The sequence below is a fragment of the Onychostoma macrolepis genome, chromosome 09 (assembly GCF_012432095.1).
Source record: "Onychostoma macrolepis isolate SWU-2019 chromosome 09, ASM1243209v1, whole genome shotgun sequence".
NCBI classification, from domain to species: Eukaryota; Metazoa; Chordata; class Actinopteri; order Cypriniformes; family Cyprinidae; genus Onychostoma; species Onychostoma macrolepis.
The window spans coordinates 2,597,290-2,623,146 of record NC_081163.1 but is presented as its reverse complement, the minus strand read 5'-3'; the positions used below and the strand labels follow the sequence as shown (position 1 = coordinate 2,623,146).

General features: G+C 33.0%; 1 long non-coding RNA gene across 6 annotated transcripts in view; it reads right to left on the bottom strand.

Annotated features, from left to right (window-relative positions):
• Positions 1 to 25,857, bottom strand: part of LOC131546947 (uncharacterized) — a 79,944-nt gene that overhangs the window by 30,313 nt on the left and 23,774 nt on the right. For 4 of the 6 annotated variants that reach the window (XR_009272807.1, XR_009272808.1, XR_009272811.1 and 1 more), the window contains 3 exons: positions 24,269 to 24,346; positions 18,727 to 18,854; positions 11,160 to 11,256 (listed from right to left, as the gene is read on the bottom strand). This is a non-coding gene — a long non-coding RNA (uncharacterized LOC131546947). The remainder of the gene's footprint in view (positions 1 to 11,159; positions 11,257 to 18,726; positions 18,855 to 24,268; positions 24,347 to 25,857) is intronic. The other 2 variants (XR_009272809.1, XR_009272810.1) reach the window with 1 other exon arrangement.

The window sequence follows — 25,857 nt, the reverse complement described above, 5'->3', positions numbered from 1 at the left end:
CAAATTTGAATTAATCGATAAAATCGGATAAATCGCCCAGCCCTAGCCACATATAAGCGCGTCTCGAGCCCAGATAGTCGGGGGCTTGTTTGGGCCCTTTCCCCGCGGGTTTGGGTCTGTGTGTGTTAAGGGGGTGACTTTCTCATCATTTCTCCTAATGCAGGGACCCACAGGGTCGATGGCAGGCCCACAATGCGGCCGTTGTATGGTTTCTGTCAGTAAGGCTTCCTGTTCATTAGGCATCTTTTCACCTCGCTACAATGAGCCGACTCAGCTGCAATGCTACGTTGACGCCCAGCCCCTCAATGCCTCGTCAAAGCCTCTAAATGGTGTTTATGCACGCCATTGTTGTGCTTTGTGCGGCCGGTCTTAATGTGCGGCGATTCGTCTGCTTTTGTGGCAGCGAGCACTACATTATCCCAGCCTGTGCGGCTTCAGATTCAGACCCCTGGCTTTTCAGGACCCTAAACAGGCCACATACAAAGTGCACAAAGCTGTAGAAATGGTCCTGTCTGCTGTAAATGAACCGTTTTCAGTTGGAAGTTTTTGCCTTTATGATGCAACATAATTAAAAGCACCATGAAATCAAAACTTTTGGGCTTTTGTGGCTTTTGGAGTCTTGTAGGCTTAAGCTCATTTATATGCTGTACTTGCACAATATATTTTTAACACAGATAAAGTAAAAAAATAAAGTACAATAAAAATTCTATAAAAAAATAAAACAATACAACATTAAAATTAAATTTAAAAAAACAATACAAGAATAAATTCATACAAAAATAACTAAATAAAATAAATTAAATAAAATGTGTGACTTTTAGAGTTTTGTAGTTTTGAGCTTATTATATGCTAGTGTATACGATTATTTTTTTATTTTCAAATTATTTCATTTTATTATGCAAATTTATATTTGCAAAATATTTTTTTATTTTGTTTCATGGTTTCATTTTACATTAAATATAAAATCATAAATAAAAGTTAATAAAAATTTAAATTTACAAGAAAAAATAAATAAAAATCTACAAGATAAAATGAAAAATAAAATAAAATAAAATTTTAGAACAATTTTAATAAAAAAAAAAATCTTCAAGGAAAATGGACCAAAACATTTTTGGCATCATTTAATACTCAGTTTAAAAAAATTCTCTCTAGAATAATAATGTTCCCCCTCCTAATAATAAGCAACAGCAAGTGGCAAATCAATAAAAATAAGGGTTTATAATGTTTCAAAATAAGGGGCGAGCCCTTTGATATGTCCCACACAAACCTTAATTAACCACAACTGCGTTTCTGTAATCAAAAGAAGATCTTTAAATGAATGTTTTCAGCTATTACATCATTATATTTGTGTCACTCACTGAGGATTGGATTTCCTTTAAAGTGCTTCATTTCATACTACAGTGAAAGTGTCAGAGTTTATACACAAATACGAAACAAAATAATAAACCAGAGCATGGTAAGATGACACAATCACACACAGAGACAGTAATCAGATTTTAACACCACATGCACAGATGCCAGGTTATCTATCCCAGGATGCATCCGATAAAACAGATAGACAGACAGACAGCGCATTAGATAAACTGACACGTTGCATTTTACAGAAGCAGAATGAACCTGATTTTTGTGTCATATAGTCACCTGATTCAATCATCATCTCACATCAGGCATGCCAAATGTCAAATAAACTCTGAATGCTCATAAGTTCCTCTTTCACAGCTTATGAGATTTATTGAGTCTTTAAAGCATGTCTCAGGTGTTTCTCCTAAAATGCATTAGAAGAGAAATGAAAACAGACACAAACGAGTCAGTAGCTGACATACAGTAAGAGTACAGAGCTATAAAATTAAAGGGATCGTTCAGAAATGAAGCTCTGCCATCATTTACTTTCATTCTGCAAACCCAAAATATGAATTATGAACATCCTGACTAATGTTCTCATTAAGTTAGAAATATTTGCTGAAGGAGTTACATTATATGCTATATGTTCAAATGCATAAGAAACCTGTGGCTCATGACAGGCTGTGAGTCTGTTGATTATGGGAAATAATGTCAAAACAGAAAGAAGATTGAAGTTGTCACCCACATTTCAACGGTTTCATTTAAAGTCCCTGCAGATTCATGACGGCAGAAATGGATATGAGCTTTTGTTCTGCGTCTGCACAATCACTAAATACCAGAAGTAATGCAGTGAATCACAAGGTGAATTTGCTTTTTAATTATTTTTTTTAATTTCCTATTCTTCCTGTCATATATACACAAACACATATAAAATATTTGATCATATAAATACCTGAAAACAATCTTATTAATGTTTTTCTGATGTATATATATTTTTTTCTTCTTTTTTTTATTACCATTTTTATTTTCCAATTTTTTTTAAAGATTTTATTTTTTTCTCAAAGGAAAAGCATGTATGATGAGATATACACACACACACACACACATATATATATATATATATATATATATATATATATATATATATACACACACACATATATATACACACATACATATATATACACACATACATATAAAATGAGTTCAGATGCAAAAAACTCTAAATGCCATCTGAAATTTTCTTCTAAAATTAGCATTTTTATCAGGCTCCTATATCTATGTTCAGTTATTTCACTTTAATTGCATAGAAAAGGACCTATATATCGCCATTAGAGTAAAATTACTGAACCTAAATATAGGAGCCTGATAAAAATGCTCATTTTAGAAGAAAATTTCAGATGGCATTTAGAGGTTTTTGCATCTGAACTCATATATATATACACACATATACAGTCATGGCCAAAAATATCGGCACCCTTGGTAAATATGATCAAAGGCGACTGTGAAAATTAATCTGCATTGTTAATCCTTTTAAAAATTCACAAAAATCTAACCTTTCATTGGATAATAAAAATTTAATATGGGGGGAAATATCATTATGAAATAAATGTTTTCTCAAATACACGTTGGACACAATTATTGGCACCCCTAGAAGTTCTTATGAGTAAAATATCTCTGAAGTATATTCCCATTCATATTCACAATTTTGAGCACTCCAGGGTGATTATGAACATGAAATTATCCAGCCATGGCTTCCTGTTTCACAGAAATATAAATAGGAGGAAAACAAAGCCCAAATTCCTTAATCATCCATCACAATGAGAAAAACCAAAGAATATATTTCTGATGTGCAGCAAAAGATAATTGAGCTTCACAAATTAGTGAAGTGGCTTTAAGAAAAGAGCTAGAGCAGTGAAATCCCCATTTCCACCATCAGGGCAATAATTAAGAATTTCCAATCAACATAAAATGTTAGGAATCTGCCTGGAAGAGGACGTGTGTCTATATCGTCCTAATGCACGGTGAGAAGGAGAGTTTGAGCGGCTAAAGACTCTCCAAGGACCACAGCTGGAGAATTGCAGAAAATAGTTGAGTCTCGGGGTCAGAAAACCTTAAAAAGAAATTTGTCAAACAGCACCTACATCAGCACATGTTGTTTGGGAGGGTTTCAAGAAGAATACTCCTCGCTCATCCAAAAACAAACTCCAGCATATTCAGTTATCAGACACGACTGGAACTTCAAATGGGACTGGCTTCTATGGTCAGATGAAACTAAAAAATGAGCTTTTTAGCAGCAAACACTCAAGATGGGTTTGGTGAACACAGGGATAAAAAGTACCCCATGTGTACAATGAAATATACTGCTGTATTTTTGATGTTGTGGGCCTATATTTCTGCTGGAGGTCCTGGACATCTTGTTTAGACGCATGGCATCATGGATTCTATCAAATACCAACAGATAAAAAATCAATAAGTGACTGACTCTGTTAGAAATCTTATAATGGGCCATGTTTGGATCTTCCAACCATACAATAATCCAAACACAAACCTCAAAAACAACACAAAAATGGGTCACTGAGCACAAAACCAAGCTTCTGCTGGCCATTCCAGTCCTCTGACCTGAACCCTGTAGAACATGAGTGACCTGAAGAGAAGAAGCAGCAACATGGAGCTGTGAATCTAAAGGGTCTGGAGTGATTCTGGATGAAGGAATGGTCTCTGATCTCTTGTCAGGTGTCTCTAACCTCATCAGGCATTATAGGAGAACATTTAGAGCTGTTAAACTGGCAAATGGAGGTTTCAAAAAGTATTGAATAAAAGGGTGCCGTTAATTGTGGCCAATGTGTATTAGAGAAAAACATTTATTAATGATATTTCCCCCCATTTTTAAATTCTTATTACCCAATGCAAGGTTAGATTTTTGTGAAATTTTTAAATAAAAGATAAAAATTAACAATGCAGATTAATTTTCACAGCCTTCTTTGATCATATTTACCAAGGGTGCAGATATTTTTGACCATGACATATATATATATATATACACACACATATATATTTATTAATTAACTAATTCATTAATAAAAATATATAATATATAAAATTCTATACTTTTTCCTAAAACCTCATTAGGAAAAATCTGAAAACAATAAGGAATATACATTGTCTTTTCCCAATGTAGTTTGAAGGAAAAATGAATTTTATATGTAATTCATAAATAAATTAATAAAAACAATATAATTAAATACATGAGATTAAAATATTTTTTAAAAATTCTGAAAAAGAAAAAATTGTAATATAATAAAAGAAAAAAAAAGAAAAGAATAAAACAGCAGAAAAACATAGCATAGAAAGTAGTCCTAAAAAGGCACTCAATAAAATTCAAAATGCATTTCAGGGCTTCTGTAAATTGTTTCAAGACATAAAATTAGAACAAAAATAATAATAAATTAAAAGACTGACCAATCAGAATCAAGTAAATCACAGTAACTCTTTGATTCAAACCTGATTCTGCTTTTGCTATTTAAATTCACACTAATAAACAATCAGCAACAATTCAACAGGAAGCACTTCCTGTAAAACCTCTAAATGACCAGACCAAAACCGATTGAACCAAACAGTGAATTTGCAATATCTATATATAAATAGATATGTTGTTTCAATCCCTAACTTGACGCCTGCCTTCAGAAGCAGCCTCCTATGACACGGATCCTCATAAATGGCTGGCCAGAGATGTAATGTCTTTGTAGGCAGCTTACTAGATTATGAAACAAAGCCTTTGAAAATGTCTTTTCTCACAGACTCTTTTCATTCAGCTACTAGAACAAGAGAGCAGGTGATTGGAGTCGAGAGCTGGAGACGTTCCTTCTGGTGGCCCCACTTGAAATGACATCCATTAAGTCGTCTGCTGTTTCAGGTTTTCTTTAATGAACGCTAGCGGTATGCTAACGCTGTCGCACTCTCTTCTCCTCTCTTTCTGGCCTTCGAGGACTTTGAAATCAAGTGTTAGCATGTATTGCTTCTGGCTGATATTTTCATTAAGTGCATTCTTATCAAATAATGAAACCAGGAATCTGGCTCTTCCCAAATGCCATTACCTCACCAATAAAAAGGTCTCCGGAGTAATATCGTGTTTTTTAGACGGGCTAATTTGAGGGTTGTTTGATATGCCAGACTCGCCAGATTTCAAAAGGCAAAAATCACACTTTATTATTAAAACAGGTAAAGCTGTAGGTTGAAAAAACATCCTATTTTTACCGCAATATATGCCTTTATTAAAGCAATAAGTCACGAGAAAAAAAATTATTACATACATCAGCGCATTAAAAAAGGTGTAATAATATATATTTTTATATCTCTATTTAAATTATATATATATATACACACACACTCTTTTATAATTAATTAAAACAATAATCATTTTTAATTAATAATTAAATAAAATATTCATAATTAAAATATTATTCATTTTATTATTATTAAAATATAATTCATAATAATAAAATGAAAAATATATTTTAATTGAATATTAATATATATTTTAAAAGCTTTTAAATATGTAACATTAATATTACTATTAATATTTTAAAATTAATATTTAATTATTAATTTAAAACGTAATTGTTAATTGAATTATTTTAATGAATTAAGTAATTAAAATAATTAGTTAAATTATTTTATTAATTTAAATTAATAATGTGTGTGTGTGTATATAAACAGGTATATACACACACACTTTTATAAATATTACAACATTAATCACTTTAAATTAAGATAAAATATATTATTCATGGTATTATTATTATTAATTACATTGCATATATTAATAATTAAAAATACATATTTTTATCATTTTATACAACAAAACGTATTTGAAATGTAGATAAACACTGAAACATTAATAATTAAAATATATAATAAATATGACTAATTATTTTATTATTATTAGTTATATTATATTATATTATTATTGTAATAAATAATTTACAAATAATAATTAAATTTTAAATAAAAAATAATAATTGAAATATATATAATAAACATATAAAGCACTTCAACAAAAAAGTATTTGTAGATAATCTCTGAAACAACAACTTTATCTGCTGAAGAGGTGATTCTTTTTTTCTCTTTAACTCAGGTAATGTATGCGGGCCGTTCATAGACTTACATAGAGACATTAATATTCAGCCTCCCTCAGATAATCAGCACATGCTGTGTGATTTGTTTGCATTGATTAAGTGACAGGAGCTGTCGACACCCTAAAGCATGGTTATTAATTATTTTCTTATTGATATCATAACTGAATCAACAATGATTTCAGCAAGTGAAAGGGATTTCTCATCAGACACAACACTATGAATTACAAAGCTTGCAATTTTAATCAGCGTGACACGGAGTAAAATCTTTAACGCTTTAATCAATCTTTAATCTTTAGAGACAGCCCACTTTAAATCTTTTATTTATAAGAATAATTGATTGGACAGCTTTTGCAGGTTTGGTGTTGAAAGCACTTTGTTTGTTTGTGCATCTTCAAATATCCAGTGTAAGGATGAGCTGCCGGCTTTCAGCAACAGTATGTGTCAAAATCCCCATCCTCGCTTTATAATACAAAGAAAGCTTATCAAACTCCTTTATCTGACAGGTTTACTGTCACTGTTTCCCTTCTGCCTGTATGTAAGTTACTAAATACATGAACACCAAACGTTACAGAGGAGACCAAAAGTCTGAGACCACTGGGACGGATTAAATAAATAAGTAAATGAATATTTTTAATCAATTATAAATAAAAAGTTTTTAAAACAATATTTAATATTTCCTCTTTTAAAAAATTGGTAAGAACATTTGTAAAGAAAAATAGCTTAATTCAAGATATATTTTCTGAAAATATAAAACAGAGAAAAATAATAACAAATAAAATGTATAATAGTTTTATACATATACATGTTTTTATTAACATTTAACATTATTAACATTTAAATATTTTTAAACAAAAATTATTCTCTGTAAACTATTTGCCTATAAACTATTCTCTGAAAACATTATATAAAACATTTAAATATAAATAACATCTATAAATATATTTTTAAATGGTTTATATAAATGTTACATACATTATATATATATATACATTTAATTATTATTCTTTTTAATGTTTTATATTTTTAAAGAATATATCTTGAATTAAGATATTTTTCTTTCCAAATGTTCTTACCAATTTTTTAAAGAGGAAACATTAAATATTGTAAAATCCTTTTATTTATAATTTATTAAAAATATTAATTTACTTATTTAATCCTTCACAGTGGTCTCAGACTTTGTGTATATATGTTATATATATAACATAAAAAAAAACATTTATAGATGTTATTTTTATTTAAATGTTTTATATACACTCTTAAAAATAAATGTGCTTCACGATGCCATAGAAGAACCTTTTTGTCTAAATGGTTCCATAAAGAACCTTAAACATCTGAAGAACCTTGCTGTTGCACAAAAGCTTCTTTGTGGTGAAAGAAGGTTCTTCAGATTAAAAAAAGGTAAGGAAGAGATGGTTCTTTAAAGAACCTTTGACTGAATGGTTCTTTGTGGAACCAAAAATGCTGTGAAGAACCTTTTAAAGCACCTTTATTTTTAAGAGTATATATATATATATATATATATATATACACAGTCATGGCCAAAAATATCGCCACCCTTGGTAAATATGATCAAAGGCGGCTGTGAAAATTAATCTGCAGTGTTCATCCTTTTGATCTTTTATTGAAAAAAAATATACACAAATATCTAAGCTTTCATTGGATAATAAGAATTTAAATTGGGGGGAAATATCATTATGAAATCAATGTTTTTCTCTAATACACATTGGCCACAATTAACAGCACCCTTTTATTCAATACTTTTTGAAACCTCCATTTGCCAGTTTAACAGCTCTAAATGTTCTCCTATAATGCCTGATGAGGTTAGAGAACACCTGACAAGAGATCAGAGACCATTCCTTCATCCAGAATCACTCCAGACCCTTTAGATTCACAGCTTCTTCTCTTCAGGTCACTCATGTTCTACAGGGTTCAGGTCAGAGGACTGGAATGGCCAGCAGAAGCTTGGTTTTGTGCTCAGTGACCCATTTTTGTGTTGTTTTTGAGGTTTGTGTTTGGATTATTGTATGGTTGGAAGATCCAAACATGGCCCATTATAAGATTTCTAACAGAGTCAGTCACTTATTGATTTTTTTATCTGTTGGTATTTGATAGAATCCATGATGCCATGCGTCTAAACAAGACGTCCAGGACCTCCAGCAGAAATATAGGCCCACAACATCAAAAATACAGCGGTATATTTCATTGTACACATGGGGTACTTTTTATCCCTGTGTTCACCAAACCCATCTTGAGTGTTTGCTGCTAAAAAGCTCATTTTTTAGTTTCATCTGACCATAGAAGCCAGTCCCATTTGAAGTTCCAGTCGTGTCTGATAACTGAATATGCTGGAGTTTGTTTTTGGATGAGCAACATGTGCTGATGTAGGAGCTGTTTGATAATTCTTTTTTTTAAGGTTTTCTGACCCGAGACTCAACTATTTTCTGCAATTCTCCAGCTGTGGTCCTTGGAGAGTCTTTAGCCACTCAAACTCTCCTTCTCACCGTGCATTAGGACGATATAGACACACGTCCTCTTCCAGGCAGATTCATAACATTTTATGTTGATTGGAAATTCTTAATTATTGTCCTGATGGTGGAAATGGGGATTTCACTGCTCTAGCTCTTTTCTTAAAGCCACTTCACTAATGTGTGTGTGTGTGTATATATTATATATAAAATATATATCATAAATATATATATATCATAAATATATATATATTATATATATGAATATACCTACATATATGAAATAAATAAAAGTTAATCCTCGAAATACAACAAAATTTTTCATTTCAATTTTTATTGTTCATTTAAATGTTTATGTTTATATATATATATATATATATAAACCAGCTTAATTCAAGATATATATTCTCTAAAAACATTATAATATGCAAATTTCCATTCCAAAGTAATCTGATATTGTTTTAAGGATGTTTACATATTTATACTGAAAAACAAGACAAACTACTGATTAAGAAAACTATTTTTGCACTATTGAACTCCACTGTAAATGATAACGCAGCTGTAAACAGAGTTAGTGCACTTCTGTGTTTTGCTCTTTCTGTCCTCCCTGCTTCACCTCATTGTCCTGCACTGGAACATTTGAAGAGCAGCCGCTGCTTCGTTGTTCCCTTACAAGGACTAGTGGTTCTTAGCGGCCGTGTTGAACAGCCGTCTGTGATAACGCCGAGAGCAGCGACCCTTGGTTGTGTCTTAAGAGGATTTGTAGTGTTCCTCGTGTCACAAGGTTATCGGTCCAGATAGCTTCCGCTGTGTACAGCCGACAGCTTCAAGTAATCGCACTGACCTCCAAACCGCAGGAGGCTGTTATCGCCGGCCGGAGCCAGAGATAGGGCTCCAGACCGCTAACCGAGCCCGTCGCGAGCCGCTGCAGCATCCGCTGCTTTGAATACCTGCATACATTTCAGCTACACACGCAGCACAGGAGATCAGCCGGCTACACTTACACAGCTTAAAGCTCAAATCCAACAATACTATTGGGAATTAAACGCTTAGAAACTCAAGGGTGCACTATAGAGGCTATTCAAACATACATGCATTCAAATATTTTTGGATATGCAACCTAAAATATGTGATTTATGTGGAAAATTACCTGGTTTATTCAAGTTAAAAATATTTTTCAATATGAATAATTCATCACGAGAACATTAGGTTACAGCAATAAAAATAATTACATGGATTTAAACAATGTACACTCAGAAATGACTTTCACAATTATTTACAAAGAAGCAAGTAACACACTGAATTAAATGTGAAATTTCAAGTAGAAAGACTGAAACTGTATTTTCTTGTCAAATTTACTCCAAATGTACTCTTAAGTGAACAATAAGATTTATTTACAGCTTCAAAAATCATTTTTTTACAGTGCAGATTAGATTAGCATGTTGCCATCATGATATCATTATGGTATTATATTGCAGTCTGATTCATCTATAAATACAGTAAATGCAGTAAAATGCAAACACCTACACTGTAAAAAATGATGTTTCAAAGCAGTAAATTAAAAAAAAAAAAGAAGTTTTTTGGGTACGCAAATACTATTTCAGTCCAAGGTTATTTTAGTTAACTAAAACTGAAATGAAAACTAAAACCGAAATGAAAACTAAAACCATAAAAAACAATAACTAATATAAAATATTTATTAAACTTTTGTAATTTAACTTGATGTACTAATTAACTGAAATAAAAATTAATAAAAACTATATAGGCATATAAAAAAAAAAAGAACCATTTAAAATGACAAAAACACAACAAAATTACTAAAACTTTAACTAAAAATAAAACGAACGCAAAAAAAATCTAAAAACTGATTCAATATTTATAAACGCTATAACAGTATCTCAATGATACTAAAATAACACTGTTTCAGTATTTCTATACTTCAAAATGTCAAGTTTAATTCAATGTGTTCCTTGCCGTTTCTTTTTAATTAATTGATAAATCTACTAAATTTACTTGCTTCACTTCGTGAAAACTGTTTGAAAGTAAATCCTACACCATCATTTTTCACTGAAATCTTCTGAGACAAACTCCCAACAGAGAAAAACAAGATTCATTTACTTCAAGTAAAAGTGTTCTCAAATGAAAGAGGGAATATATGGGCTTTGGTTAAAACCAAGTGAGCCTGATGTGGAAACTTGTCTAAAAGGTAACAAACCTCATTTCGGTCAAAATCCAAGGCAGTGCTGCGTGTATCCTTTGCACAGAAGGCAATCCCAGAATGCACTGCGACACTCTCAGTGAAAAACCTCCATCTAAGACGGGAGACAAAGTGAGAGAAATGTTGATATAACTCATTCAACACAGAAAAGTAACGGAATCTGATTAAAAAAATGCATGCAATATTTGTGTGTTAATGTATTTATGCTTTTCAAGTGTTTTCAAGTTTTATAAAGTTTGATAGACACAAACTAAACATGCACACACAGGTTGCTAGTCGAGTTTTGCATTAAAAAGTGAAGAAAACACATCAACAACAAAGATGCTGCGCAATAATGTCATATTTCTATTGAGGATAAGATCTACAGCAGATGAGATATTTTCATATCTGTGTTTTCCGCGCTTTCTCTGTGTTTCGCTCAGCTGCTGGGACGGCTTTAGCAATCTTTCAATCTTCCACCAAAGTTTTTTTCCTCTTTTTTTGTGGCATTGATCATCGGGGCATAACCAATATGCAGGATTATCCATTCCTGGGTCTATTCTATGGGCTGCTTATGGAAGCATTTTTGCTCAAGGCAGCCATGCAAATTATTACTTACTGCCCTGTAAGCTGATAACACAAATTAGATGCCTATTAAATCTGAACAATGTATATAGAATTAAACAGAGGGAAAAAAGATGGAAAATGATACCTGGATGCTTATGACGAGATGCTGAAGTAAAACATACTACGGTATATGTGAATTTCTGTCACGGCTGAGGATGAAATAAATTCAATAAATGGAAAAAAGCAGCTTGCATGTACAGGAACACTGCATGCAACTGTTAAAGTGGATTATTACTGTTAACCAAAAAAATTAACTAAAACCATAAAACATTTATTACTCATACAATAAAATAAAGATATAAATAAATATAAATAAAATAAATAAATAAAAATAAACTTATTTTAATCAAGCTGACTATGCAACTTCTCATTTTTGTTTAGTTAAGATGATGCAATAAAATAAAGTTATTTATACAGACATAAATTATACAGACATATTTAAAATAAAAGAAAAAAAGAAAAAAGAAAAAAGAAAAATTAACAAAACTACCAAAACAATATAAAAATAAAATCGAAAACAAAATATTAACAAAACTATAATTTGACCTTGTGTTGTGCAATATTCTAGAAAGGCCCTAGCAACTGCCTAGTAATACCATAAAACCCAGCCAGAACACTCTAGCATGATGAACTTTACTTTTCTAGTCCATATTTAAAATGAATGTTTCATGCATTACATGTAAATACAAATGCATCATCTGAAGAGTGTTTAAAATTACATGCATTATATATAATAAGGCTCTAAATCCATTTTTCCTTCTCTTTCTGACTTTTTTCTTTTTGGAATAATACATAACTAAATTGCACTAATGAAACATTCATAATAAAGACCAAGAATGTTTCAGATGAGCCTATTTAACCCTCTGGTGTTGTTGGCATGTTTTTTTCTCAATGAAATTAACATAATATATTTAAGTCTGATAATGTTTTTTAATTAATATTTTGTATTGTTAAGGGAATTTTATGGTACTAAATTATACTTATGGAATAGTTATGATCCATTTATTATCTGTTTTTGAGCACAGACCTGAAAATGACATTACCAACCAAAACTCGAATGCTTTAGAGCACAAGTGAAAAAAGTTTAAAAAGTGAAACAAATAAAGATATAGAAGTGTAAGTTTATTATTATGAAAAATGCACAAAAACAACATTTATTTATATAAATGGAATGTGTTGTTTTGGAAATCATGCGGAATGTTTGTTGAGATGTTATTATGAGACAGTCTTAATTCACACACGAGCGTTTCAATCTATCGCTTAATGACGTTGCGTATCTATACATTCTGGTTAAATCACAAAACAAAATACACACAAACGTGTCCCTGCTCCTGATATATAATCACTAATGAATATCTTTGAATTTAATAAGGGGAAAAAATTATGTGAGGGTGGATTAGATCTCAAAACCTCTGACACATCCAATGGGATGTATTCTACTACTAATTCAGACGGTTTTGAAATACGAATGTTTGTTGCGTACAGTATCTATGTATTTATTTAATGACGTGAAAAATCTCAGGCTCAACAATACATTTTATTATAGTACATGTAAGAATGAAACCATCACATTAAAAATGAGATCTATGTCGATACAATTACCTCGCCCTCCACACACACACACACACACACACACTCACTGTCCCACCCACTTTTTAAAACAGTTACGCCACTGTTTTTACTAAAATATTTACAGTTTTTTTTTTGTTTTACTCTAAAACTGCAAGAAAATCAGAAAATCAAAGCCATAAATCTAAACAAGTTGTGTTCAGAATTTGAGGCTGATATCTCAAAAAATGAGCTTTCGGTAAGATTATGTTTGGGGTGTAACTTGGAATCTCAACGGCAATGTTGCAACTCACAGTTTCTTTTGCTGGTTACTTAGGAAATGTAATAGGTTACAGATTACAAATTACTCTATTTAAAATGTAATAAGTCGTGTAACTATTCCAATTACAATTTACTTTAATGTAACTGATTACATTTGATTATCTTTCTAAATTTCTAAAAAATGTTTTCAACTGTTAATCATTTTCAAACATTTAAAGCAGGCAGGATTCACACCTTACAGTAGCACTCAACACTGATTACTGTCACTTGAATTAAGATTATGATCATTTAATTTTAAAGCACAACCATCACAATTCAGAGTAACATTGCTTTACGGCCTTTAAATGGCAGGAGGCACCGTGCTCATCAAAATCAGGCAAAGAAACAAATTAATATTATTCAACATATCCTATCTTTTTACAGAACATATTCAGATGTAATTCCCTTTTTATTTGCTAACATTTTCATAAGGAACTGTCGTTTAAAGTGTCAATTACACAGTAACTATAACAGATTACAATTATATTCATTTTGGGTAACACTTTATTTTAAAGTGTCCTTGTTACACGTTAAATGTATTTACTATTATAATAACAATCAATTGTGCATAATTACATGCAAGTAATCCTAAACCAAACCCTAACCATAAAGTAAGAAGTTTTGGGTGTAATTAGTTACTAAGTAATTAGTTACTGTAATTTAATTACTTTTCCCTTGAAAAAGTAAAGTAAGGGATTACTCTTATTTTTTTTCTGTAATTTAATTACAGTAACTTTGTGTGTAATTGAACTTAATACTGTGTATCGACTGTAGAACAATACAATAGTGGATTTAACAACCTTAAAATGCATGCCTTTTTTGTACCCCTCTCACTTTAAATACTTTGGTGAGTTATTAAGAATATTGGTAACACTTTATTGTCCAGTTCTCACTATTAACTTGTTGGTTATTAGCATGAATATTACTGGGATATTGGCTATTTATTATTACTTAAAAAGCACATATTAAATGTCTTATTCTGCAAGAGCTTATTCTAAATCCTTTTCTTAAACTCAACAACTACTTAACCAAGTATTAATAAGCAGTAATTAGGAGTATATTGAGGCAAACGTCATAGTTAATAGCAAGTTAATAGTGAGAATTGGACCCTAATCTAAAGAGTGACCAGAATAATTCATGTAGTTACTTGAAAGGATTAAAAGAACCATTTCAAGTCTATCCTTGTATCATTAACTTGTCGAGGTTGATATAGGATTTTTAGAAAGTAATTTTTGGAGAGAGTAATTTGTACAGTAATCTAATTACACTGTAGAAGATGTAATTAGTAACTAGTAATTAATTACTTTAGAGTAACTTACCCAACACTGATAGTAAGTACATGTAGTTAATTAATATTACTCAGTACTTAAATGTATAATTACACTGTAACAAGGACACCTTAAAATAAAGTGTAACCTCATTTTGTTCTGTAACGCCATTACATGTAACTAGTAACTCCCCAACACTAGCAAAGAATTAGTGGTAACACACTGAATTAAATGTGACGATTTGAAAATATAATTTTCTATAGCATACATAACTTTGTGTCAGCGCCAGCACAGTCCGCACTTATCGACTCTTACAACTGAACAACAGTGAGGAAACCTAAACACAAAGTCAAATTAAGGGGGCAAAACCCCCTAGTCATTGTCCCATTGTCGCCGGTCACAATCGCATGCCGCCTGGTCAAAACGAAACCCACTCTCCCTCCTTCCCCCTCCCGTTCCTTCTGTCTCTTTATATTCATTAGATTCATTATGAGCCACAAAGGAGAGCCAGCAAAACAGCTTGTGATTTTTAGTTGAATTCGTGCCCCTTTTCAGGCCAGCGGGGAAATTAAACTAGACGTCTACCGCCGGAGGGCTCCAACACATCTGAAGCTTTCTGCAATGGTAATAGCCAAAGCGTATCCAGAATACACAAGAGCTGACCCAAACCAGATTGTTTCTGGGGGAGGAGCAGGAGGGAACCGGTTTAAATGATTAGTTTGCTAATGAAGCACAGACTAGATTGGATGAGCGTTTGACAGCTTTGATACAGTAACTCCTCTCGTCTCTGGACGCTCACACGATCAAAGCAATCAGCACAATCCTTGTGTGAAAGAAGTGTGCTTAACTGTATTCAATGTGCACTTGTAGTGTACTTCAAATCTTAAAAGCCTATTTCCAAAAACTCTACTATAATATTAATAAAATAAGACCATTTAAGTGCATTTAAAGAGAGTACACTTTCATGACTGTTTCTTACAGGTGCAGTAAGTGATTTCTGAGAAATCACCAAAACAAAAAAGCCCCCACTCAAAAAGACCACACCCCTTTCTTGATAGCCCCACCTCCAGATTCATGAACATGCTATGCAACACAGGCACCTCCCCCAGAAAGAGTGGACACGCCCCTTTCTGGTGAATGGCTACATGTGTGTTTTGGTGCAACAGTGTTAATAAGTATATTTTAAATTATTGATTTATCAATGCTATAAAGAAATGCACTTATTTTGAACAAAAATAAAAAACAACAAAATTACTAAACATTTTCAATCAAAAAGAAAAATACCAAAATGAAAAACATTTTCATTTATTAACAAAACTTTTTATTTCAGCTATAGTTGCCAAAGAAACATGTCATTTTGATGTTGACGTACTAAAATAATTCAAACTAAAACTGAATTAAAAATAAAAAAAACGTTAAATAAAAGGCATAAAAACAATAAATAATCACAAACACACAACACAATGACAAACTTTACAATTAAAATGGAAAATCTTAAAAGAATATTTTTACTTTTTTTTATTATTTTGATGTGTTGACTAAAGCACATGTGAAGTACTTGATTATAATTTTAATTGTAGTGTTTCCTATTTACATATAGTTACATATTTATTTTCATGTACTAAATTACAACTTAAATGTACTAAACAAGTTTTGATAGAAATTACATTAGTATATTTTAATTAACCAAAAATGTTTGTCAGTACATTTGTCGGTACACAGATTTCAAAAGACAATAGAGGTAATTATGAAATTACATATAAAGATCTACTAAAGTCATACTTAAGTGGGTTAAAAAAAGCAGAATTTTCAGCATCATTACTGCAGTCTTCAGTGTCACATGATCTTCAGAAATCATTCTAATATGCTGATTTGCTGCTCAACAAACATTTCTGATTATTATCAATGTTGAAAACATTTGTGCTGCACAATATTTCTGTGCAAACCGTGATGCATTTTATTTTTCAGGATTCTTTGATGAATAGAAAGTTCAAAAGAACAGCACTTATTTGAAAAAGAAGTATTTTGTAAGATTAGAAATGTCTTTGCTGTTGCTTTTGATTAATTGAATGCATCTTTGCTAAATAAAAAGTTAATTTCTTTAAAAAACAAATCATACTTTTGAACATTAGTGTTTTTCATTTGATCATTATGCATTTAAAAAAACATCGCAACCTTAGATATCTGTTTGTAATAACTACTTTTTAAAAGAGCAGCTTGAGTTTAGTTGAACTACTTTAAATGCTAAGTAGCTTGTAGCTTGACAAACTAGAGTTTCAAGGTAGCTCCCCATCGCTGATGCTCCTCCAGCTTTCAGCAAGCTAAATCTCGACAAAATGAGACGTGGCGGCAATTTCTCCCTAGCAGCAGCGATGCAAAGAAAGGGGAAAATAGCAATCTGGCACACCTGTTAAACAAACGCACTTAAGGCAGAACAGTAATGCAGCAGGCAAATTCAGATTGGCTGTAAAATCTTCATTTAGACAACAGCTCCGGGGGGATGCTTATTACTTCAGATTTATATAGCATTAGTTCTGCTCTGCAAATGCAGAACATGCTCCCACATCCCTCAAATATGAAGCGCTTTGATAAAGAGCTACTACTGATGTTTTTTTCTCCGTTTAAAAAGTTTTAGGAATTCATTAATTGAACTTGTGGAGTGTGGAGGTGAATCCTGAACTGATGAGGGGCTCTGCGCTGAATATTACAGGGGTTTACACGCAGTTAAAGAGAGCTCAAAAGAGTCATTATGTGATGATTGCTTCAGAATTACAGGCCACATTCACACTACAGCTACATATATTCCCAAATCATTCAAGCACAAACCCCGCCCACAGCCGACTCTAAAGATTTCATTGGTCGTGTCTATCACAGTGCAGGGTTATTTTAGTTAACTAAAACTAAAATTGGGGAAAAAAGGTTTTACTGGAAATAAAATAAACTGAAATAAAATACAAAGAAAAAAAACCCCCAACAAAAAACAAAACAAACAATCCAACTTGAACTTATTTTATTTCAGATATAGTTGCCAAAGCAAAATTTCTCATTTTTTTAAATATACGTTTATATTGCAATAATTTCACATGAAATCTTCAAATTAATGTACAAACAACATACAGACAGTATATATATATATATATATATTTTTTTTATATATATTTGTTTAGTGGCATCTTTTTCATGACTGAAGGCAAGTATCACTGATACCAATACTGATGTCTCTATAGATTTTTCCCCCTAATAGGTTATTTAGCCATTGATTATAGCCATTCAACATTACAGTATAAATGAGAGCTATCGATTTTAGCATTTATTAGACTTTTAAAAAAATAACTTTTAATTTAACTTAAAACAATCTTCACATAAACCTATTATAATAAATGTCATATTTAGCTGTGCCCTTCAGCAATTAGGAAATTTAAACTGAATAAAGCTATTAAACACTAAAATTCTAAATTAATTAAAGATAAATCATTAAAGCTACAAAACTTATTGATTTCCTCTTTTTTTCTTTTGTTCTTTGATGAACAGACATCACAGCAGCTGGTTATTAGGTTTAGGTTTGGCTGCTATTTCTTTAAGAGCTGCCGATGCAGAACGTGACGCGGATCTGACATGCATCATATTTTCTCACAACCTTTTATATATAATTGTGCTCTAATGATATATAGCGTGCCAGCGCATTTGTGGATGCAATTTGAAGAGCACGTGCTCCGAGCACAGTATAACGGCAGACAGGACAGGACGATTAGTTTTTACATGTTTTTACAGATGTTTTTTTACATATGGCCTGACAACATCTCATCTCACAGTTCACTCACGTTCTACTGAAGCTCCTCGTCATCTGTACTGTTTCCACGCTTGTTTGACTCGTGCCTGGCGTTGAGGTGAAGTGGAGTGCATGTCTGAAAAGTCTCCCGTTTGATGTGATTTCAAAGATGCTCTGCGTCTAAATAAATGCAATTATTGTCAAGAAAAATGATACAGAAGCCACATTTGCGAGTGGGGTGGCCGACCTAAGCCCCGCTCCTGCATTAAATATTTTTAACGCCATTAAACTGGAAAAATGAATCGCCTTCATTTACGCACTAATTTTGACAGCACTATTATATATATATATATATATATATATTTATATTTAGTCATTTAGCAGACGCTTTTATCCAAAGCGACTTACAAATGAGGACAACAGAAGCAATCAATTGTAGTATTAAAACAACTAAAACAGATCCAAAACTAAAAGCTAAAACTTTACATTTAACATTTAAATGAAAACCAAAAAATAAAGCTAAAAACAATTCAAAATATTAAAGAACAAAAGGTAAGCCAAACACCAAAAAACAACTACATGTGCAACCACACACACATACCTCTATATATATACAGTGGGGCAAAAAAGTATTTAGTCAGCCACCAATTGTGCAAGTTCTCCCACTTAAAAAGATGAGAGAGGCCTGTAATTTTCATCACAGGTATACCTCAACTATGAGAGACAAAATGAGAAAAAGAAAATTATGCAAATTATGGTGGAAAATAAGTATTTGGTCAATAACAAAATTTCATCTCAATACTTTGTTATATACCCTTTGTTGGCACTGACAGAGGTCAAACGTTTTCTGTAAGTCTTCACAAGGTTTTCACACACTGTTGCTGGTATTTTGGCCCATTCCTCCATGCAGATCTCCTCTAGAGCAGTAATGTTTTGGGGCTGTCGCTGGGCAACACGGACTTTCAACTCCCTCCAAAGATTTTCGATGGGGTTGAGATCTGGAGACTGGCTAGGCCACTCCAGGACCTTGAAATGCTTCTTACGAAGCCACTCCTTCGTTGCCAGGCGGTGTGTTTGGGATCATTGTCATGCTGAAAGACCCAGCCACGTTTCATCTTCAATGCCCTTGCTGATGGAAGGAGGTTTTCACTCAAAATCTCACGATACATGGCCCCATTCATTCTTTCGTTTACACGGATCAGTCGTCCTGGTCCCTTTGCAGAAAAACAGCCCCAAAGCATGATGTTTCCACCCCATGCTTCACAGTAGGTATGGTGTTCTTTGGATGCAACTCAGCATTCTTTCTCCTCCAAACACGACAAGTTGAGTTTTTACCAAAAAGTTCTATTTTGGTTTCATCTGACCATATGACATTCTCCCAATCCTCTTCTGGATCATCCAAATGCTCTCTAGCAAACTCCAGACGGGCCGGACATGTACTGGCTTAAGCAGGGGACACGCCTGGCACTGCAGGATTTGAGTCCCTGGCGGCGCAGTGTGTTACTGATGGTAGCCTTTGTTACTTTGGTCCCAGCTCTCTGCAGGTCATTCACTAGGTCCCCGTGTGGTTCTGGGATTTTTGCTCACAGTTCTTGTGATCATTTTGACCCCACGGGGTGAGATCTTGCGTGGAGCCCCAGATCGAGGGAGATTATCAGTGGTCTTCTATGTCTTCCATTTTCTAATAATTGCTCCCACAGTTGATTTCTTCACACCAAGCTGCTTACCTATTGCAGATTCAGTCTTCCCAGCCTGGTGCAGGTCTACAATTTTGTTTCTGGTGTCCTTTGACAGCTCTTTGGTCTTAGCCATGGTGGAGTTTGGAGTTGGACTGTTTGAGGTTGTGGACAGGTGTCTTTTATACTGATAACGAGTTCAAACAGATGCCATTAATACAGGTAACGAGCGGAGGACAGAGGAGCCTCTTAAAGAAGAAGTTACAGGTCTGTGAGAGCCAGAATTCTTGCTTGTTTGTAGGTGACCAAATACTTATTTTACAGAGGAATTTACCAATTAATTCTTTAAAAATCCTACAATGTGATTTTCTGGATTTTTTTTCTCATTTTGTCTCTCATAGTTGAGGTATACCTATGATGAAAATTACAGGCTCTCCCATCTTTTTAAGTGGGAGAACTTGCACAATTGGTGGCTGACTAAATACTTTTTGCCCCACTGTATGTATGTATATATATATATATATATATATATATATATATATATATATATATATATATATATATATATATATACACACACACACATTTATAAATTCAATATATATATTCTTACATTTCCATGTAGTTTGTTGAAGTACTAAAATAACTCAAATTAAATAAAACTAAAACTTAATAAAAAACCTATCCACAAGTTTCCTACGCCCCATGAGGCCTTGCGTCAAAAGTGGGAGTGTCTTCCGGTTCAGAGTAAACAAGCGGGACTGTCAGAGTTTTTCTGCGTCTGGAGAGCGTCAGCGCCGCGGATCATTTCATATATTTACAAGCTAACATAAACATTAAAGACTTGTAAAATAATTTGAGCTCAAAACACTTTCAGACTGCAGCGAGTGTTTGAAATAACTTCTGTGTGAGATCCGATGTAGATTATCAACAAAGCAGAAATATGCGATGCAAAAGACTATGCATGCATTACCATGGTAAACACAGTAAATACGACCGCCTGAAAAATCAGACAAGTGATGTATTTATTTATTTACATATTTTATCCGTCAATAAGTCTCCTCTCTTTATGTTCATATATAGCTCCGTGTATGAGCTCCCTGTTTTTCTGACTGAAAATATAACAATGTATTGGGACTGGAGAGAGTGCTAAAGATAACATTACTCATGGTCATAGTTTTAATAGAAAATGATAAGAAATGATCATTCTTTCTAAATGTGATGTAGACCTAAACTGTCTGTGACTACAAATAAACAGAAACAGACGCGACTGAATAATAGGCTGTGTGTGTGCTGTGCGTTTCTTTTGTGAAATACCACTTTATTTCTGTGTGACTAGTTATCAATCCTGACACAAACTAATTAGTCAATGTAGCACTTATTATTGTAAAACAGGTCTGAGGTTATTAGCCCCGCCCGGCCCGTTTAAAGCACTGGCTCCGACAGTGGAAAAAACTTACCCTGCGTCCCAATGTGCATACTATCCACCCTATCTGCCCTAAATAGTACTGAAAATGACTAATGTCACATAGAATTTAGGATGGATAGTATGCACATTGGGACTCAGGCTTAGCCTCTTCGCTAATTAGAACACAAAATACCATTGATATACTACTTCTGCCGCCTCACCGGAAGTTTTACCCACGTTCTTTTTTACAGTAGCGCCGCCCGGAAACTTGTGGATACAGACATAATTAAAAAAACTAATAAAATTACAAACATTACTCCAACTTTAACAAATTAAAATAGATAACAAATACAAATCAAACTACATTAGTTTATCAGTAATCATAAAAAAATAACACTGAGCCAAACACACATGCTAAAAAAACAACAACTTACACATAGTAAGAAATGGTTATAAAAACTGAAACAGAAGTGAAACAAGTAGTAGGATACATATATCCAAAACTCAAAACAAAATCTATAAAAATGTAACTAAAATTAAATTGAAAACAGAAATACAAAAAACAAAACAAAACAAAAAACAATTGTACCAGTGTGATTTTTCTTAAGAGAGAACTTTTTTGACAGATGACTGCATTTTTTTCTGATTATCAAAGTGATAATTTAATTTTACACATTAAAATCACAGAATTATCACAGGACAAATAACCATATATATATATATTAGTGTTGTCATGGTACCAAAATTTCAGTATTCGGTACCGATACCAGTGAAAATCCACGGTTCTCTGTACTAATTTCGGTACCACATGCTAATTAAAAAACACACTATTTTTAATAATAAAGTCAAACAAAAATAAAATGTACAAAAATCAATGCCATTCTTTATACTTATTTGAATTGTTTCAAGTTTTTCCGCAAGTAATAAAAGTATGAAAAACAGTAAAGTTTCACCCAAATTTAATTTGTCTTTTAATTAATGAAATTTAAACACATTTTATTTTTTTGGTAAATAAAGGGGATTTACTATTAAAATTAAAATATGGAATAAATATTGTGTGATTATTTCTTTAAAAATATATATATATATATATATTTTCAACAGTAGTAATAGTATCATGCGGGATTCATATCTGAATCGACTTTTACGGTTCATATTTACAGATACTAGTCCATGTCGCGATTTGATTTAGGTGTAATGACCTACTTTTGATTAATTCATCCAAACTTTGACAAATTCCGTGACATTCCGTGTTAAACTGTAAATTCTGTTCTTACAACTGGATTCCGAGATTCCGCCCGCGTTTTCTGCATATATATATATATATATATATATATATATATATGACATCTAAGTGAAAACAGCTTAGCATTAAAATCACTATCGCACAGCCTCTCATGGCTCACTATGAATAAAAACCATGCTTAAAGACAAGTAATCAAAGTTTAGCCATGTTAAATTGTGATTATATTGCATCTGCACACTAAACATCATTAGATCTGCTCAAACGTTTGGACTTTTCTCACTTGTTAATGCATTCCTGAGTTGTGCCCAAGCGCCGTCTCCCCATAATGATAAATAGTTTCCCTGAAATGCCCCTGAATCCGATTTCAAATGAAGGTGGGTGGGCAAAGCGATAGAAGAGCCATTTAGGATGAATGTGAAATGCCATTGTAAAAATACTCCTTAATGTACACTTTATTCCTGCATGAAGATAAATAGTTTTGCTATGAATATATTGAGGGCTCCAGTCTCACGGCCCAACAGTGACGCGTCCAATACCAGAGCCATTGTGCTCTATTGAAAGAAATCCTTCCCTGTGGCAACCGTTTTGCAGCTTTCAAGTAGATAAATGTTTTCTCTGCGGGATAAGAATGCACAGCCACAAAAAAACTGCATTAAACTGTAATGTTTGTCAAGGAGTCTGATAAAAACTTCACAGTCGCCATTCTTTTTAGTGGCGGATAATGCGCCGGCTAAAGTCAGTGATCTGATTGGTCCTGGGAGGCTTCTTACAAGTTTAGCTGGCCTCATTTCCAATCTCTGACAGCAATGTGTGTCACACCCCGATTGCTCGTGTTCAACACAAACCCCGGTCACTCTATATATGGAAATCACTGTCTTCGGGGCAAGAAGAAATGTAAAAAGGTAAGATTGGCACTTTAACCTCGCTGGCCCCCTGAAAATATGTTTTAGTCTGATACATTATACTGCAAGGAATTATTTATCAAGAAGATACAAGCTTGATATTTCCAAAAATAATGAGATGTTGGGGTGGCAGCTGGAAGGTTCCGGTCCAGCGATCAGCGACTATGAATCAGGGGAAATAGAGTAAATACGGCAGGAACGGGACGGGCCATGCAGAGAATGTAAAAGAGTCAAGAGGAGCGTCTCTTCCTCCCAAAAATCATCAAATGTGGCTCTCTGTAAACTCTTTGCATGCTAAATGGGATGCTATAAAGACACTTGCAATGTTAAAACACATTAAAATTGTTGAAGCCATAACTTACCTTTTCTGTCAAAGTTACGAATGCTTCTTCAACTTCGCCAGCCATCTGAATCCAGTGTAAAGGCTATCCAAACAGTTTCTGATGGAGAAATTAAAATGCGTTAAAATTAATATCATTTGTTTTGTTGTTGTTGAATATCCATTTAGTCAGAAATTTGTCAGCATTTGGAAGCACAATATATGAACCCTTTGCATATATATATGAATATACATATTGGAATATAAATGTATGCCTTTATTTTTAAAGAAATTTATTGCAATTACCTTTAAAAGAATACATTCAAAAGTTTGGGGTCTTTACAGTTATTATTATTATTTTATGTATTTTTTTATATTTTATTTAAAGCTTTTTATTTGTTTTTGTTTTTTAAATAAGTCTCTTCTGCTCATCAAGGCTGCATTTATTGGATCAAAAATACAGCAAAAATCATGAAATATTATTACAATTTATAATATATGTTTTCTATGTGAATATATTGTAAAATGTAATTGATTGCTGTGATCAAAGCTGAATTTTCAGCATCATTACTCCAGTCTTCAGTGTCACATGATTCCTTCAGAAATTATTCTAATATACTGATTTGCTGCTCAAGACACATTTCTGATTATTATCAATGTCGAAAACAGTTGTGCTGCCAAATATTTTGTGGAAACTGTGATACAATTACCTTTTTTAGGATTGTTTGATAAACAGAAAATTCGAAAGAACAGCATTTATTTGAAATAGAAAACTTTTGCAACATTATAAACATCTTTACTGTCATTTTTGATCAATTTAATGCATTCTTGATGAATAAAAGTATTAATTTCTTTCAAAAAATATTTTGCATGCGTTTATTAAACATTTTACTAATTTAACACAGTCAGCAACCGATAAGACTATTTAGAACATGTTTAAATACATTTTCCCTACAAAATCCAGATGTTCACCCCCAAATCAGTGCAGAAAATGCCAAAACGTTCCACCTGAGACTCGATACAGTCAATACTTCAGCAAAAAGGTATCTGGAAACAACTGTGGAGCATCAGCTTTCAAAAAAGGGAAGAAAAACCCTGCACTAACTCAGGAGGACAGTCGTCCTGCTCCTACTCAGGCGCGAACCTGCAACCTCCATGTCAGCAGCCTCGATTCTCAAGCATGCGGCTCAACATCTCATTGTGAGACACTCTGTAAACTTCAGCCCTCGTTCTGATTTATTTCAACATCTCCTCGAGTCCTGTCACATCCGCAGGCCCGCCATTGTTGTGTCTGAAAGGGCCTTTTATTTTGCCTGAGAAATCTCCCATCCCAGGGCTGGTGATTCTGGAGATCGTCATTAATCTCCGCGGCCGGCCCAAAAACCCTGCTTTCTTTTTGCCTCACTTTCCTTTTTTTGGGGGGGGATTCATTTCTTTCTTTTTGATGGGAATTGAATTTGATACTGCATTGTTGGCTATATGGGTTTCTGACAAAGGCCTGCGATCCTTTCTGTGTGAGCACACAATCAGAGAGACCCAATTAAATAATTTGCTACAATACAGGAGAACAAAAGCCTACGAGAGTCTAAAGTGAGGGAGGCCTCTCTCTGCCATTTGCATTCTTACCTTTTT